This window comes from Mytilus edulis, chromosome 12 (assembly GCF_963676685.1).
Source record: "Mytilus edulis chromosome 12, xbMytEdul2.2, whole genome shotgun sequence".
NCBI classification, from domain to species: domain Eukaryota; kingdom Metazoa; phylum Mollusca; class Bivalvia; order Mytilida; family Mytilidae; genus Mytilus; species Mytilus edulis.
The window spans coordinates 24338295-24350963 of record NC_092355.1 but is presented as its reverse complement, the minus strand read 5'-3'; the positions used below and the strand labels follow the sequence as shown (position 1 = coordinate 24350963).

The 12669-nt window shown below is 31.5% G+C and overlaps 1 protein-coding gene across 5 annotated transcripts in view; it reads left to right on the top strand.

The window, feature by feature from the left end:
* LOC139498090 (uncharacterized) overlaps positions 1 to 5199 on the top strand; it is a 58608-nt gene extending 53409 nt beyond the window's left edge. For all 5 annotated transcript variants that reach the window (XM_071286429.1, XM_071286431.1, XM_071286432.1 and 2 more), the window contains one exon: positions 5073 to 5199. The gene's annotated coding sequence lies outside the window, so the exon portion shown is untranslated. The remainder of the gene's footprint in view (positions 1 to 5072) is intronic.
* The last annotated feature ends 7470 nt before the right edge of the window (positions 5200 to 12669 follow it).

Genomic DNA, 12669 nt, shown 5'->3' with positions numbered 1-12669 from the left:
AATTGCATTGGTTTTTGAATGAATAACGAAATCATACAGTTCTACATAATAATATGTTGACATGAAAACTGTTCAATGAATAACATGTATTTATTAAAATTACATTATTTATATAATAATTTTGATTGATGATTTCAGGTTACGTAAAGAGTAAGTATAGATATGATTATCTGATTAATTAACGGTCATTGATTAATGATCTTTGAATCAATTTTACATAGACCGGTTTGAATAGGGGTATTTTTATTTTACAAAAACAAGAAATGTTCTCGCACATTGAGTTCAATTACCTATAGATTTAAATGTTTATACTCGACAAAATCATTATCGCTTTCTTAATTACGTTTAATCCTAGCAGATATTGTAAATGTTGTAAACTATGGTTTGCCATATAATCATTTTTCAAGTACGTCACGTTTCGGGGTAAAATAAATGAATATATGTTGAAATTTTAAAGCTTTTCTACCTAAGGAATAGGTTACCTTAGCTGTATTTGGCAAAACTTTTAAGAATTTTACACAGACCGGTCTGAATAGGGGTGTTTTTATTTTACAAAAACAAGAAATTTTCTTGCATATTGAGTTTAATTACCTATAGTTTTAAATGCTTATACTCGAAAAAATCATTATTGGTGTCTTAATTACGTCTAATTCTAGCAGATATTGTAAATGTTGTAAACTATAATTTGCCATATAATCATTTTTCAAACACGTTTCGTTTCGGGGTAAAATGAATGAATATAAATTGAATTTTTCAGCTTTTCTACCTAAGGAATAGATTACCTTAGCTGTATTTGGCAAAACTTTTTTTCATAATTTTGGTCCTCAATGCTATTCAAATTAGTACTTTATTTGGCACTTTTAACATTTTTGGATTCGAGCGTCACAGATGAGTATTTTGTAGAAGAAACGCGCGTCTGGCGTAAATCAAAATTTAATCCTGTTATCTATGATGAGTATATTTTCTGCATAACCTATCTTCTTAATTTCTTTGATTTATATTTAAAGCAATAAAAACAATCTGTTTTTTACGTGGTTAATACAGAAGAAAAATAGGGATTTGTCTAGTAGTAAAAACGAAATACTAATCTCCTCAATTGGGCGATAGGAAGTCATGGGATCAATTACATGTCAAATTAATTACAAATTAATTACATTGTTTTTGAAAGTATTTAATTGCTTCACAATTGCATTGATTTTCGACTGAATTAATTACATTTCAATTACTTTTGTCCAAAATATGTAAGAGCTTCATAATTAAAACCATAAAAATGGCAATGGGTAGAATAAAATGAAATTTTTATATTGACATACACTTTTAACAGTAAAAACATATATAAAAATACAAATGTTGAATGGCATTGTTACTGTTGTTGTTACATTTAATCATCATAAGAGTTTAACTGTGATGAATTATTTGATTGCATTTCATCTTTTTATTGGAAGAATGTTTTATAATCCATATATCGAGACAAATATACTTTTAATTCTTAAAAAGCTTTTTCTTGAAAATTTCAAGTTTCTTTTAAAAAAAGTTTAACTAGGTGTTAATGGGTAATCACCCCTATATTATTTATTTCTATGTTGTGTCATGTGTGCTGTTTTTTGTTTGTCTTTTTCATTTGTAGCCATGGCGTTGTCCGTTTGTTTTAGATTTATGCGTTTGACTGTCCCTTTGATATCTTTCGCTCCTCTTTTATAAACCACAAGTGAAATTTGAAGAAAAAAGTAAAAACACAAAAATACTGAACTCCGAGGAAAATTCAAAAAGGAAAATCAAAAATCAAAAGGCAAAATCAAAAGTCCAAACACATCAAACGAATGGATAACAACTGTCATATTACTGACTTGGTACAGGCATTTTCTAATGTAGAAAATGGTGGATTGAACCTGGTTTTATAGCTAGCTAAACCTCTAACTTGTATGACAGTCGCATCAACTTCCATTACATTGTCAACGATGCATGAACAAAACAAACATACTCAAAGAGTAAAAATGTCAAAAATAGGGGTACAACAGTCAATATTGTGTTATCATCTTAATATCACTACATAAACAACAAATGTAACAAAGTAGCACAAAAAGGCATACATCAAATTTAACATTCTCATTTTGCTTTTCTTATACGGCTCAATTTATCTATGTAAAGTCTACCCATAAATGAAAGAAGGTTTTCATTACTGGTGTAAAATTGCGCGTTTGAAATTCGCACGGGTAGACATAAAAATAATTTTGTCGTATGACGGCATACATAAATGCAGACTCACGTAAAGTAGATATAACAAAAAACAGGCTTACAGTAAAAATAATAAATAAAATAATGGTGTGACGGGACACATAAGTACAGTTTCACGTCAAATACGGCTGAATTTATCTATGTAAAGTCTACCCATAAATGATAGAAGGTTTTCATTACTGGTGTAAAATTGCGCGTTTGAAATTCGCACAGGTAGACATAAAAATAATTTTGTCGTATGACGGCATACATAAATGCAGACTCACGTAAAGTAGATATAACAAAAACCAGATTTAACAGTAAAAGTAATAATAATAAATAAAACAATGGTGTGGTTCAAAGTATGACGGGATACATAAGTACAGTTTCACGTCAAATGTATATCATAAAAAACAGACTAAACAGAAAAAGTAGTCTTATTGAATAAAATAGTTTAGTCATTCATAGTATGTCAAGATCCTTAAGTAAAAGTAATATCAATAAATGAAATAATTTTGCCGTTCAAAGTATGTGGTTTTACGTAACCACAGAGTCACTTCAAATGAATATCTAAAAAAGACATATAAAAGAATACTATAATACGTAATAAGATGATAACAAACGTCAGTACGCAAAATCTATACTTCAAGACCATCTTGTATTATTTGTGAAGTTGATACGGAATATTTATCAACAAGTTCTTGGTATCTTCCGATGAACTTTTTTAGAAAAAGGACGAGACGTTCTTTGACATACCCCTGGTTCATCAATTTTCTGCTCAGACACTGGTGACGTTTTACAAAGTCTGAATAGGAGCTGCAAGCTGTCAAGAAACTGTCAATCTTCGATTTATTACAGAATACATGTAATGGTAGCCTTCATCAAGTATAATCTTTTAGCAAGTGAAAATTGCCAAGCACAAAAAAAACCAAGTAAATTAAACTGAATGCTTGTATGTCTTGATTGTTGCTTTTACAATTTAGTGAACAATGTTTAAATAATATCCATCTTATAGGGGCACTAGCTACGAGATATATAAAAAAATCTAAATTATTATTTTTTTTTTCAATCATTAAAAATAAAATGCAGATAGTGAAACAAGAATTTTCTTTAAACAGTTAGTAGGGTTCAATTTTCACAAAAAAAGCTAAAACAAAAACTTTGATTTTGAATTATTTACTTACTCGTACTTACTCGCTTCAAGTTAACGTTTCTGGTCGAGTTAGTTTTTTTTAATGATTTTGACGTCACAATTAGTTTGAAACTTAGGATACATATTCCTTTTGATATAATATTTCTTAATTTAAATGCATATTGCAAATTAGAAATTTTTGCCGATTTCTACGGACCACTTAACATATAAAAGAGGGACGAAAGATACCAAAGGGACAGTCAAACTCATAAATCTAAAACAAACTGACAACGCCATGGCTAAAAATGAAAAAGGCAAACAGAAAAACAATAGTACACACAACACAACATAGAAAACTAAAGAATAAACAACACGAACCCCACCAAAAACTAGGGGTGATCTCAGGTGCTCCGGAAGGGTAAGCAGATCCTGCTCCACATGTGTCACCCGTCGTGTTGCTTATGTGATTACAAATCCGGTAAATAGTCTAATTCGGTAGGTCATATTCATGAAAGGGAAGGGGATTGTAGTTACGACGTAAGGAACATACCCGATATCATTTGTGAAACGGTTATTCCATAACGGTCAACCAACTCGTGATGGCGTCCGTAAAATTTACAAAGGGATGATTTCAACTTCACCATTTGGAACTTTTAGTTTAATAGCTTTCTTGTGAACAGCAAACCTCTATCAAGAAAATCATGATAGGAAATGCAAGCACGGGAATATCGTATCAATTGGGAGATATAATGACAGTGCGGATTGGGCATATGTGTATAATTTACACATTTTTGTTTCGTCATGTATTTTAAGCGATGTATTTATAACGTTTAATTTGATCGAATATCTAATAGTTTGTTAATATTATAGCGATTTTTAAATACACACCGCATATCTTTACAATATTGCATTAATATCAACAAATAGATTATTACCCTTTATAATATTATTTTATATTTATTTTAATATTAACTTACAACTTCAGCTGTTTCAAAACGTACATAACCATTTATTGTTTTAAACTCCGCTGTCGATGTTCATGGTAATTGTTTTGAATAGATTCACACTTGACATTGATATGAAAAAAATATGTTCATCTTTGTTCGTAACAAGGCTAGCCGTTTCAGCTCTTTTTCAAATGCTGCTCATTACATGTAATGGAATGGTTTCTCATTGTAGTAAATGTACAAAGCAAAATATTTTTTTTCATGATTCTATTTAATGATATTAAGTCCCCATCTATCAATAGCAGTCTCGAGAAGGACAAAAGGTATTATGATTTTTTTTAAATATTTCATTTTCATGTAGAGTACTTCCTTGCTTCATAACCTCATTAAAGTAAAATCATTTAAATACTGTACTGAAAGTCCCTAGTCAAATGGCAAAATCAAAAGCTAAAACACATCAAATGAATGGACAGCAACTGTAATATTCCTGTCATGGTACATCACACTCAAAGCCAAATAATAACCCTCACCCATTATAGGCTCGAGTGCAATCAATGGCCTTATACAACAATCATTTAATTAACCAGTGCATGAGCTCAACATAAGAAATGAAACCAGTTGATGAGAACTTGTATAATGTTGTATGAATATCGGTTATATCAAAACTTTTCGGAAAGACCTTTACAACAATAAATACGTCAATTTTTTAACATATATTTAAGATATACGGTCAAACCACTATGATGTATATGTTTACTATATTTATATTTATATTTTAGGATTTTTGGGGCTAGCAAAGCAGCTGAAGAAGATTGATTGACAGTGGTTTGAGATCAATGAGGCATAATGTAATTGAAGCTTTAATAAAATAAATGAAATAATTAAAGTCAGTAGGCTTATTAATTGCATTGAATCCAATTACTTATTATCTGATGGTCATTACTTCTTAAACGAAATTTCTTTCAAATCCATGTACTGAATCGAATGATTTATTTATACATCTTCACGGTAGACCATTAAATATATTGAAATAGAATTGTATACATTATGGCCAATAAAAATAATAGTTCGAACGAATATGCAACTTCCAAAAATATGATCATATGATTTTATTATCTCTTTATTCTGTACCCAGCTCATTTCCCCAATTAGTATTGTACTACATAAATATTTTATTATCAACAGCTATTCTCTATTTGTTTTCGCGTATTATTTTCATTTTTTGTATGTTTGGTAATTTTTATCTGTTCCTTCTTTCTATGTTATTATTCTCTATATGTAAACCAATATGTGAACTTTATAAAGGCCCTTGAATTATAACTTGATGTCGATCCTCTGTCTAATTTGCAGTAAGTATTGATAACACGAATCTTTGTTAACTTTATAAACAAAACGTGGTTAAAGTTTTAATAAAATATGTTTCGTAAGGTTTGATTGAAATAAAGTAAAAGCTAAATGATATTGGGATAAAAAGGTTAAGTCTTCATCATATGAAAAATCAAACACCATCCCTCCCGTAGGTGGTTTAGTATCATACTATATGTACCATCATAAAACATATAAAAGAACATAACTTGTAGCATGTCAGCAATAGGTTTTAGTATAAATGTATTTATTTCCAATGCAAAGACCTGATAAGTGAATCAATAGTAACACCAACATATGCTATCCTTAATGAATTGACAAAAGTCTGGAAAATGGTTTGGTTAGCTTTTGAGGTGAATGCTGATATTTTTGGGCTTTGTAAAGAAAATTACCATAACAGATTGCATGTGAAATATCTGAACGTGTAATACGTCTGCACATTAATTAATATTAACGAATGATGTCAATGATCCAATGATAACATTAAGTAAATGTTTAACCTTATGATATGAAACCTGAGCTCTGTGTAGTATTCTGTGAACTTTGGTGTCTCTTTGTCTTTCTCGTTTTAGTCATGGTGTTTTTTAAATTTAAGAACATATGGTATGCTTGTCTTTGAGATAGATAGATGAGGTACCAAAAGAAAGAAGAAAGATTAATCTTTTAATGGGAATAATTTCAATATGACGTAATACAAAATTAATTATTATGTAATTAGTTGCTGTTTTGCAATGTCCTTACCTGAGACTGAAATTAGCTTCTTGGATATTCACCACATCCCCAACTATTTTAAAGATTCTTGTATAACACAGTTTGACCTTCAAAAACATGTCCCAGATGTTTCCTATTGTGGTTCCTTCTCTCATAAACCTTCAATGAAGGTCACAACCTCAATTTATAAATGGTTACTAAATTTGTATGGGTGTAACATTTGTTTTATTGTAGTTTTTGGAAATCTAAGACAACCTTTTGACGATAACTGGTCAGGGAACAACATGTGTGAAAATTTTGCATGTACGGGCATCAATCTAGGAGCTAAATGCGTTTAAAACTACATTTTCATGACAAAAATTAATGTGTCACAATTAAATGAATAAGGATTTTCCTACTTGTACCCCATTAACTTCTATTAATTCACACTTAAAACATATTGATAATTCAGGATCGGTCTTTAATCATAAATCAATTAGGTTTTGACCAGTAAGAAAACAATCTATTTCAGCAATTTTAAATATATAAAGAAAATGCACACCCTATGCACCAATAATTAGATCTGGCGGAGTGTATATCATTATTGACCTTTTTGTAAGCCAGTTGCTACTGATATGGTAAAAACTCTGCCAACCATAATACACATTTACTATTAATTATCTCAGAAGTTTAATTACACATTGCATTCACTCGTTTTCAATATGGATTATAATCATTTAGTACATTAAATAATATATTTTGTTTTTCTATTGTTACAAGAGGTTAGTTATGCATGTGTACACACAATTTTCAGTTGGTCAGTCTAGAAGATCCTTATAGGTGATTTCTAGAATTATAATTGTATACATTGACAATAAAGTGTTTTTGCACAAAGTAGATTTTTTTTTTTCATTTTTGCAGATTGAAAATGAAATATTTAAATTCTTTTTTCATTAAAAAAAAGAATTCATATTTTAAACAATGTTCCTCAAATAATTATAGTATATACATCAAAAAGATTAACTGTTGTACTCATATATTAGTTAAATAGCTGTACATTACTATTTTGATTCCCTCTGTTTCTGCAAATCGTTGGATTTTTTCCTCCTCGTAGCTCCAATTTAGAAATGTATTATTGATTGGAATTCATTATCTTCATTTTTCCATTAATCATGTTAATCTCTTATCCACCTCTTTTTTTTAATAACTGTTATTTTTATGGCTGGTCAGTGGTCATACAGCTATCAAATGAATATACTGATTAACCACAATGTACTGCCCACTTGTTCTTATCTTGTATCAGTCAGACACGTTTATAAAACAATTATCATCAAAACTATTAGCAGTGCGATATATGTAAATTTGTTTTTCTCCTGTAGTTTTGGAATTGAAGGGAAAAAACAGCTGAAAATGAAATTCTGAAAACAATTAGTTGATTTGTATTGTGCTTCCTTAAACATGCTTTTGAGCGCTCATACATTCATAACCATGGATAGTTGTGTAACAGCAAAAAACACAAGTTTTCAAGTCGATGTTAATTTGTCCTTTTGTACATAAAGCATCTGTTAAGTCTACACCTATAACAATAAGGGGCACAATAAGGTTTTCCTGTTACTTTATTACACTTTGAGGTTTTTCTAAGGTGTTATTTTACACATTGACAAATCCGTGGAACCCAAACCTTATACAGCATATGCGTAATTTTGCTACTTAGTCCAGAGCGTACGATTGTATGAGGACTTTTTTTAAATTATCAACGACGTAGAAGAGTGTTCATTTGATTTCACAATTGGATATTAGTACTTGGTTTTGTAACCTCATGATGCGTTGTTTAGTCTTCTTTTACATCAAATAATCCATTATCGTCTAAACAAATATCAAAGGTACCAGACATATAATGTCATACACCAGACGCGTGTTTTGTCTATACAAGACTCATCAGTGACGCTCAGACTAAAATAGTTATATACTAGGTTGCAATCTTGTAATTAACTGCTCCATAGGCTTACATGCAAAACAGTTAAAAACTTTGAAAATATAAAAAAATAGAAAATTGTACATAGAAATTTGTTTTCATTTTCATATAATGTATGTACTAATGTGAAATTGTAGATTAATCGAAAAAGTGGGTCATGCCACGACGATTAAAAAGTTACGTAACCCTGAAGGCAAAACATTTTTTGTCTACTTTCTGTTTGCTGTTTTTACCAGCCCCAACCACTTCCAGTAAACATGATGACCTTCCACTTTCCTGGAATAATATCCCCCTAAACGTACAAGATTTTTTTCTAAATCTTTCTATATGTTTCAACTCAGCATAAACCTATAATCAAACAGAAAAAAATGAGTCCAGAAAAAAAATCAGAAAAAATGGACAATTTTGTTTCCCTTCATGATTTGGCATGCACCGGAAACTGGAGTTGTAATACAAAATGGCACCTATAGACAAACCAGTATAAAGTTGGGGAGCATTAAGGACCCATAATTCCTAAAAGTTGTGCCCAATACGCTGAGGTAATCTATGTCTAGGATTAGAAAATTCTTAGTATTTCGAAAAAGTCATTCTTTTGAAAACAGGAAATTTATAAAAAATGACCATTTAATTGATATTCATGTAAATACCGAAGTGCTTACTACTGGACTGGAAATGCACCTACAATTCCACAAAGCTCTGCCAAGCATAGCCAATGTAACTATGTATAAATACAGTCTTAGTTAACGATATAATTTTCTGTTTAGATAATGGTATAAAATAATCAGTCACCGATTATAAGGAGGTCCGCTGGTCTAGCTATGAAAATACCGACAGACAAACAGAAAATAGCGAATAAATCACGTTAAATTAATCTTGATGTTCTTATCAAGCCACTTTGAAAGCTAATCGTCAGCTGTCTAAAATGAAATGTATTGCACAATAACTTTCATATTTGATAAATCCATTGTTTGCAACATGCGATACTACATTTTTAACTGTGTACTGCTACGTTATTCGATCAGGTCACATTTGAGAAAGAGAACACGATTGTATTTACGACATACATGTAGGTACATATTCGTCAAATATTTTTGATATTTTCAAATAATTGCCAACCAACTTGTGATGCAGTCTGTATCATTTACTAAATAATGATTATAACTTGGAACTCCTGGTTAAGCAGCTTCCTTGTAAACAACAACCCTGTCAATGTAATCATGACAGATGATAGTAATCCTGGAATTCCGTATCGACTGGGAGATATATTCTACATGTAGTAGCCTCGTTGTCGAACTGTTTTGTTTTCAACTGACCCACAATTTCCAGATTTGAGGCACACTTAAATTTTTCTGTAGAATCTTTAGCCGCAAGTTCGATTGGATAGATACGTTCAGCATAGTCAGTACACTTTGATCTATATATTTAGTGAGAGTAAATACTTTATATATCGAAAAGAAAATTACAGGATAATGGTTACTTCTTTTCTGTCTTACAAAAAGGCTCCTGTATGTAGTCCGTCTCATAGCGGCATGTAGTTCATGTATGTTTGGTACGATAAAAAAAAGAGTAAGTATTTGTTCTGATAATTATCGTTTTGTTGTTATTGAAACAAAATGATTAAAAGTCACTTAATATCGAGGGTGGTAAAAACTAGGATAACTGTCATACAAAGAAAATTCAATATGGCAATAAGCATGCTTCAAAACTTTTTTTTTGAATTTTTTTATGTCGAATTCTCTCCTATTATTATGTATGGTATATTAAGATGATTGAATGGATCTTAATAACAGAAGACCAATTACGAAAAATTTAAAATCCTACGGTATAAGGCTTTACTAAACATTTCAATTGTCCTAGATCAGGATTTTATGAACGGGAGTTCTAATTACGTTTGCCCTGGTCGAGGGTCCACGGGGCAGCTCAGAAGCTCCTGGGTTTCAACAATTAAGCATCAAAGTATGAAGAAGCCAGACTAATGAGTATCTCTCTATTTTAGATTATGTTTTGGTTTCATTGAACAACACATATGATGCAAGACAAACAAACACTGAAGTATAAAGGTCGTTCGTTCTTAATATTGTAGGCTTTAATGTGGAATACATGATTGAATATGAAAATTGACGTTATTGTACAACAGTACTTAATTAAAGCAATCATGTCACTGTCTAGTTCCGATAGATTGTATATGGTACATGAATAAATATGGTGCTTGAACTTGATGGCAAAATGTTAGCCCGATGATGTCACTTAGGTACTCACTAATGCATATTGAAATAATACCATATTACCAAAAGCTATCAAGATTGGGAAGTAAAAATACTATACCAAATATACTAGTACATGTTACTTCAATTGAGGAAGGAAATAGGGAATGTGTCAAAGCGACAACAACCCGACCATAGAGCAGACAACAGCCGAAGGCCATCAATCGGTTTTCAATGTAGGCGTCCTTCAGCTGGCCCCTTAAAAAATATGTATACTAGTACAGTGATAATGGACGTCATACTAAACTCCAAATTATACACAAGAAACTAAAATTAAAAATCATACAAGACCGACAATGGCCAGAGGCTCTTGACTTGGGATAGGCGCATAATTGCGGTTGGGTTAAAAATGTTTATCTCAACCCTCCCCCTATACCTCTAGCCAATGTAGAAAAGTAAACGCATAACAATACGCACATTAAAATTCAGTTGAGGAGAAATCCGATTCCAATGTCAGAAGATGTAACAAAATAAAAAAAAATGACAATTATACATAAATAACAACAGATTACTAGAGGTTAACGGACATGCCAGGCCAAACCCTCAATTAACCTGATAGCATTAATATAACATTTGAAACCACTGCGTTGATGTAACTGGTGGTGGACGTTTCGTACCCGAGGGTATCACCAGCCTAGTAGTCAGCACTTCGTCGGTCACGTGAATATCAATTATATGGTCATTTTCTAAATTTCCTGCTACAAAACTTTTTCGTATTCCAGGAATAGATTACCTTAGCCGTATTTGGCACATCTATTTTGAATTTTGGGCCCTCATTGCTCTTCAACCTTGTACTTGTTTGGCTTTATCACTAATTTGATCTGAGTGTCACTGATGAATCTTATGTAGACGAAACCCGCGTCTGACGTAACAAATTATAATTTTGGTACATTTAATAACTGTTTACTAGTATTAATGTACATTAACGCAAAACTCCAAGACACGGCCATAGGACTCTCGTTTCCAATGAATGGTTAGAGTAGAGTGGAATCATTAGAAGCATTTCACGCTAATTTCATTATGGAGTTTAATGCCCCCTCTTTAAATGTCCCTGTGATTCCGAATAAATATAAAAAGAAATCAGATTACATGTTTATTTAATGAGTATGATAAATTGCCATATTCAATAGCAGATTACGATATTTTTGTTATCTATTTTTTTGAAAAGTGGGGCGTACGCACATAACGCACTTACGTAGACTCGCCCCTGATAAGTATAGCTAAGAAGAATGTATGGATGATGACTCATCAATCTCTTTAAACAAGAGTGACAAGGCAGGCGTCCCCATTCCCGAGCACATTAATTCTGCTGTAAGTGTTAACATGCGTTTTTTTTTAAATTAATTTTCCTTTCAGTGTTGTTTTACATTTGATTGGTTAGTACCTGTTAAGCATTTTCGTCATCTATTTTATCATCTAAACAGCAACATATTTCCAGTGCAGTTTTCAACATCTTTCTTTACAGCCTGATTAGTCTTTGTTCCACTCCCAACCACGTTTGAAAGAGCAAAGTACTAAACTTCTTTGTCGTCGCTTATTCTCATCTACCGTGACATCCATTTAATATCTGTCGATTTTATTAACTCTTTAAAAAAGGCTAAATCATTGATTAATATGCAATCTACAGTTTATTTGCAAAAGCACTCTAGGTGAAAGCCCGAAACAACACTCTGTCTAAAGCTTTTACCTGCTTTAAGAGTGTTGTTTGTTTGCTATTATCCCTTCATGATTCAGAACATTATGTGCTTTACTTGATTACATAAAATCAATTGAAAAGTGCATTGAAACTGGTTTTCAAATTACTATCATAATGATCATGGCCATTTCTAGGCAACACACTTTTAAATGCAGTAGCTGTGCGATTTTGATGGCGAATCTTAATGACCCTCCTCGTCGTTTTACAAGTGTGTAGTTCTATTCAAGGGCTTAATCTACATCTGCATAACTAAACCTTATGCACTATACATGTACTTGTAAATGATAAAACTAGTATACAAACATATTGACAAGGATTGTTATTCCCGTATTGTTGTTTAAAACCTGCACAATTACCCCAAATTGTAAAAGATCTCGACAAAAAGG